Raw genomic sequence first — 5964 nt, 5'->3', positions numbered from 1 at the left:
CACCCCCATGTGGCAGCAAGCCACTAAACTAAACAAATGACTCTTACTCCCTTTTAATTAGGTGGCCATCTAAAGTAATGTAGATATGACACTTACGTATAAGTTTGGCTTCATTTTGACTTAAAGTAATCAAGTAAGAGATCTTATACCTTCTTCCTAATTCAAGACTTAAAAAGATCCTATTTTTGTTCCTTCAATTTTCAAGAGAAAGACAAGGATTTGTGTTGCATTGGGCTGGCAGGGTAATGATGTGTCCATTTTCTCTTTTAAATCCTTTTGTACGTCACTTTTAATATGTAAGCTATCTTTAAATTGTGGACTCAATAGTGTGATGTGGCATTACGTCAGAATTAAGTGATTCTAGTAACTATGAAAATGGTAAAGGAAGAATGTGATAAGAATGGAAAAAGGGATGAGATTGCAATTATCCAAAGCCTACATATATGCTATGATTCCATAACAATATGCAAACACGATGTCAAGGAGAGGAAGTAAGGGTTCCTGCCCGAAATGTTATTGATAGATAAGGAGCCAGTGCGAGAGGTAAGTTAAGACAAAGGAAATAACCCAAGAAAGATTACGTGGAGTAATGATATGAGAATGGGCCAACGAGTACTTAGTAGTTGATTCAGAAAGAGCCTTGTTATGTCTAGTCAAGAGGATACAGACAAATCAGAAGATCGTGCAAGATAAATATAGTAAAACCCAATATAGTGAATTCAGCTCTGCAGTTATGAAATTTTAATACTTGAGAAATATTCAGATAAGGAGTCGGGGTAGTTAAAGGAATAAAAGAGAGTGCCACTGGGAAGACAGTCAAAATTTTAGTTCGGGAGCAACCGTACAAGCATATAAGTATGGAGGTAAGTAACTAAGGAATTTTATATGTGAGTACGAACATCAAAACTTTCGTCGAGTATACGGTGTAATAAGCTCGTAGCCTTGCAAGAATCAGAGGGTCCTCCCTAAGTACTACAATGAAAGACTAGCGGAGTAAATAAGGAAGAAGCCTTTAACCAAGCACATTCACCTAAAGAGGAAATGGTTATGTAACAACAGTCTCACAACAACATTGTATGCACTCCATCAGCAGGTGGCACCTATCGTGGCTAATGAATGGGAAGAAGAAAAAAAATATATATCAAAATATATATATATATATATATATATATCAAAAATCAAAACGTGATATTCAAGATCATATGGGTTGTATGGAATTCCAATATATGTGGGCACTAAAATAAGCTAAGTATGCACACAACAAGAAGGCAGATCGACCAGGAAAAGCAATTGCTTGCATTTAAAGAAAGTTGAGAAGGAATGAAAGGAATTATTCGATCAATGATCCAGAGATAATTACATAATGAATGTACCTAAGATTTCGGAGTATTATCCATGCGACATATATGTTGACAATCATACAGTCGTAGAAGATTCTGGTATGGGTTAAAAGAAAGAATTGAGCCCAGGTCATAGATAAAAGATTGAATTGTTATAAGATTGTATCATGGATATTCCATAGCGTCCATGAAGGGCTAAAGTAATAACTACTTCCATGAGCCGCAGATCGTAAGATAGCTTAAGCCTACATAAAGGTTGATCAGAAGTAAGAAGAAACTAAGGAGTTACAACAACGAAGTAAATTAGGAGTCTGATTATTGGACCTAGAAAATTATAGAAATTGTGCTTGAGAACATGGCAGAATCACACTTAATATCAGAGGTGCAAGAGAGACAATGCAACAACCATATTCTATAATGGCTCTATAAGGAATCCAGTTAGAAGAAGTACCAACCTTATAAGAAGTCGGTATGAAGCTCTCACCAGATTGTGTATGCACCAAAGGTGCAAGTATTATAATAGAGCTTCAAGTTGTGGATGTGAATCATACCGATATGGAAGGGAGGTCATGAAAGAAATAGAAGATGTGATGCGAGATTTTAAGGTAAGTAAGGTAAAGGTGAACAACGTAATACTCAGGTGCAGAAGGTTGTGAATAATCTATAACTTCAAATGGAAGGCTAGAAGTGCTGGGATTCAGTATCCAGGAATGATAGCGGCATAGTCAGTGGCATATCTTCTAACCTATGGTTTCTAGGTATCGAGAAATCTAGTTAAAAGAGTAAAGAAGAGTTAGAAATGATGCGATGTCTCGCTTGATGTTCCAGAATGACACAAGGAAATCTATGGTGCAAGCAAGTTGAAGGAAGGTTGCGAGTAGTGTAAATGAATATGTGTAAATTGCTTGATAAAGTATGGTAGAGCGACAAGGTTTTACAAATACAAGAGTAAGGATAAGAAAAGGGCAAATGAGAAGGTGACGAAAATGGATAAGTCTTCGGGATTAAGCCCATGAAAACAAGAGAGTTTATGGTTTCTCTAAGTTATAGAAAGTTCAATATAGCCAGAATGAACTCAAAGGAGTCTAATACTAATAGCGTTTAGAAGAGATGGAATGCTGCCCTGGTAATAGAATAAAGGTGTAATTGTGATAGATAACATATGACGTTTGGGCCTTCGATTGAGTAATAACTTGAAGAAGATTTCATGAATTGTATAGGATTAAAATACCCATGTAAGGTGAGTCACATTGGGATGCTATATAATACGGTTATGGAAGTATGGCATCGCCCTAGGTGGATTAGTTTAATCATTTCAGATATTCCTCGATGAGACGTGGTCCCTAGCGGCAATGTATTACGTAAAAAGTTTCAAGTCTTCAAGTGGTAGATTGTAGATCAACATTGAGGTGAATCAATAATGGATGGATACAAGTTACAAAGTATGAGATGAGATCAGGTCATCAGTCTTAAGATGAACAGTAATGAAGAAGCGTTAAAAGACTTAGATTTATACATATAGGATAAGCAACGAGAGTAACCTTGAGTTTGGTAGCAGACCTCAGTAACGATAAATCTAAGTAAGAGTTACAGTATAATATGACCCACCTTGATGCAGTAAAGTCATACGGATGGATAACGTATCTGTGAAATAAGGTATAGTAATATTTGTAAGTTAAACAAAGTATCGAGCGAAGAGCTTCAGTATACCTATAGATGCCCAGAGGGACATCTTGTCAAGCTCTGTATATGTTTACAAAGTAAGGCCTAGAGATTGGCTAACAGCTGGAGGAAAGAGTCGCATAGGCGCACATATAAGAAAAAAGTCGTACATGCTGCATGACAGAAGGTAGCAAGAGTTACGAGATTGGAAGCATTCCGACCACAGGTTGTGGTATGAGAAAGAGACATATAGGTGAGAATGCCCTGGCCATTGGAATTATTCACAGAACAGTGGCATAGATGGCAAGGAGAGTACTAAAGTATTCGGAAGACATAAGTTATGAAAATGATAAGTACATCAGCTAACATTCGAGGACGAATATTCCAAAGGGGGGAATGATGTTACATCCCGCATTTTCGTATGTTAAAATTTCATCGTAAGTTAATCGATGTAAGTTCGGAAATGAGATTATTTTAAGATCATAAATATTATGCTATTTCAAACAAGTGATGAGTAAATTTGTGAAGGCTAGAGGGGAAACAAGTCAAAGAAAATGAATTTTGGTCCAAGTTTGTCATTTTGGGATAAAATACGGTCCGGGCTAAAATACCCGATATTTATGAACTAGTACCATACAAGGTACCACATGGCCATGATAGTAAAGTGTATAAGGTATGTTAAAAATAAGTAGTATTTTAAGTAATTTGGGATAATTCTTAATTATTCGGGTAATTGGTTAATTACCGGATAGCGGAATATTACCTAATTAATTAATTAATTAATTAATGGATAATATTAATATCCCCAACCCACCCCCACATGGCAGCAAGCCACTAAACCAAACAAATGACTCTTACTCCCTTTTAATTAGGTGGCCATCTAAAGTAATGTAGATATGACACTTACGTAGAAGTTTGGCTTCAATTTGACTTAAAGTAATCAAGTAAGAGATATTATACCTTCTTCCTAATTCAAGACTTAAAAAGATCCTATTTTTGTTCCTTCAATTTTCAAGAGAAAGACAAGTATTTGTGGAGAAATTTCAATTGAAAACAAGGATTTGTGTTGCATTGGGCTGGCAGGGTAATGTTGTGTCTATTTTCTCTTATTTCCTTTTGTAAGCTATCTTCAAATTGTGAACTCAATAGTTCCTACTTCCTAGGGAAGCCAGTTTTGTATTTGTTTGGACAATCATGGGCGTCATTCTTGCTACTGAAATTTATAGAAAGAAAAAAGATCCTTGTGATATGGTTCTTTACATGTAAGGGAATTCAAAGAAATCTCATCCTCGTCTTTTGCATTGAAATTTTGCTCTGAAGTTGTGGTAGGAGTACGGTGCAACCTTTTTCAAGAATATCATATGATTCCCTACTCCAGGTATGTTAAGAGCTATCCGTTCTTTCCTTTTGACATGATCCAAATGATACAATGAAACGAGCAAAAATACGTAACTTTCATAAATGACTCTATTCATAGAAATATTAGGGGTGTTTTTATTCTTGATTCCCCATGTGAATTATTACTATATCTTCTGTTCATGTGTCTCAAAAAAATACGTATTTGATAAAATTTATCTGAAAGGCATATTGATTTTCATGACATTTCGAGAAAATATTATTAACGTATTTCTTATGCATTTCATGCATTTATACATATACATTGACCCATGACCAGATGGCGTTATATACGCTTATATATGTATATTATATGTATATGGGATATGAAAAAAGGTTATGGCGTTATCTACGCACCATCACCTGATCAGTTGGTATACGTTGATGATTTGCCCACAGTGGCCGAAATGATATGATGGGATGCCTTTAGAGGCTTGATGGTGTTATAAACGCATATACTAATGCATGGTATGACATTTATATGCACATGCATGATATTATAAAAATGAAATAATTCACAGAGCTATGCAGACATACATGTCGAGTCCTTTACTCCATGTTTCTCTCGTGTCTATTATTTACTAATTTTCATTCCTTACATACTCGGTACATTATTTGTACTGACGTCCCTTTTGTCTGGGGACGCTGCGTTTCATGCTCGCAGGTCTCGATAGACAGACCGAGAGTCCTCCAAGTAGGCGATCAGCTCAGCAGAAGATGTTGGTGCACTCCATTTATTCCGGAGTTGCTTATGTGGTCAGTATGATTAGGACATGTACTGATTAGTATGGAGGGGTCCTGTCCCGACCTTTTTGACATTTATGTACTTTTAGAGGCTTGTAGACATATGTCGTGTATGTGAAAGATTGTACGGCCTTGTCGTCCTATGTTTTGAGTTTATAAATGATGATGTTGGCCTATTAGGCATGTATGTCACGTGTATATGATGATGTAATAAGAAAGATAGGTTATGTTGGTACTCGGTTGAGTAAGATACCGAGTGTCAGTTGCGGCCCATCGGTTTGGGTCGTGACACCAACATTTTCTGAAAACCGCGGGGAGTGCGATTCTCTGGTACCAGTAATCCCGGACTATACTACGGCAAATTGGCAAAGCCTCCTATTTCTTCTAGGAGAGGAATCATTTCTATATTGCCAAGTCGAAAAACAGCTCTTTTCTCATCCCAGAACATGGTAGCGGCCTCGATCAATTCCCTATTTGGTTGAATGTTTAGCAAGGATGGTAGGTCACCGAGTACTCTTCTCACGTGAGTTTTCTCGCAAGGCGCAAGGTCTTTCCACCAGTCAAGTAACAAAGGTGGGATGTTTTGAACCATGCCGAACCTGGGGATTTCATGCTTCATTCTCTGCAAACAAACAAAAGTTAGCCTTTTCCCCCTCCAGATTTGACTACTTACGCAATAATGATCAACATGTTGGCACATTTTCTCCAAGTAATGCACATAATATGATAGTGTCCATTGGAATTGTGGAAATCCCGTCGGACTTTGGACAAGGTTCATCTTAGTGGGTTGTTATGTTAATAACGCTCCAACCCATACTAGGTT

This window comes from Nicotiana tabacum, chromosome 2 (genome assembly GCF_000715075.1).
Source record: "Nicotiana tabacum cultivar K326 chromosome 2, ASM71507v2, whole genome shotgun sequence".
NCBI classification, from domain to species: Eukaryota; Viridiplantae; Streptophyta; class Magnoliopsida; order Solanales; family Solanaceae; genus Nicotiana; species Nicotiana tabacum.
The sequence above is the reverse complement of the archived record's forward strand: the minus strand, read 5'-3'. Positions refer to the sequence as shown.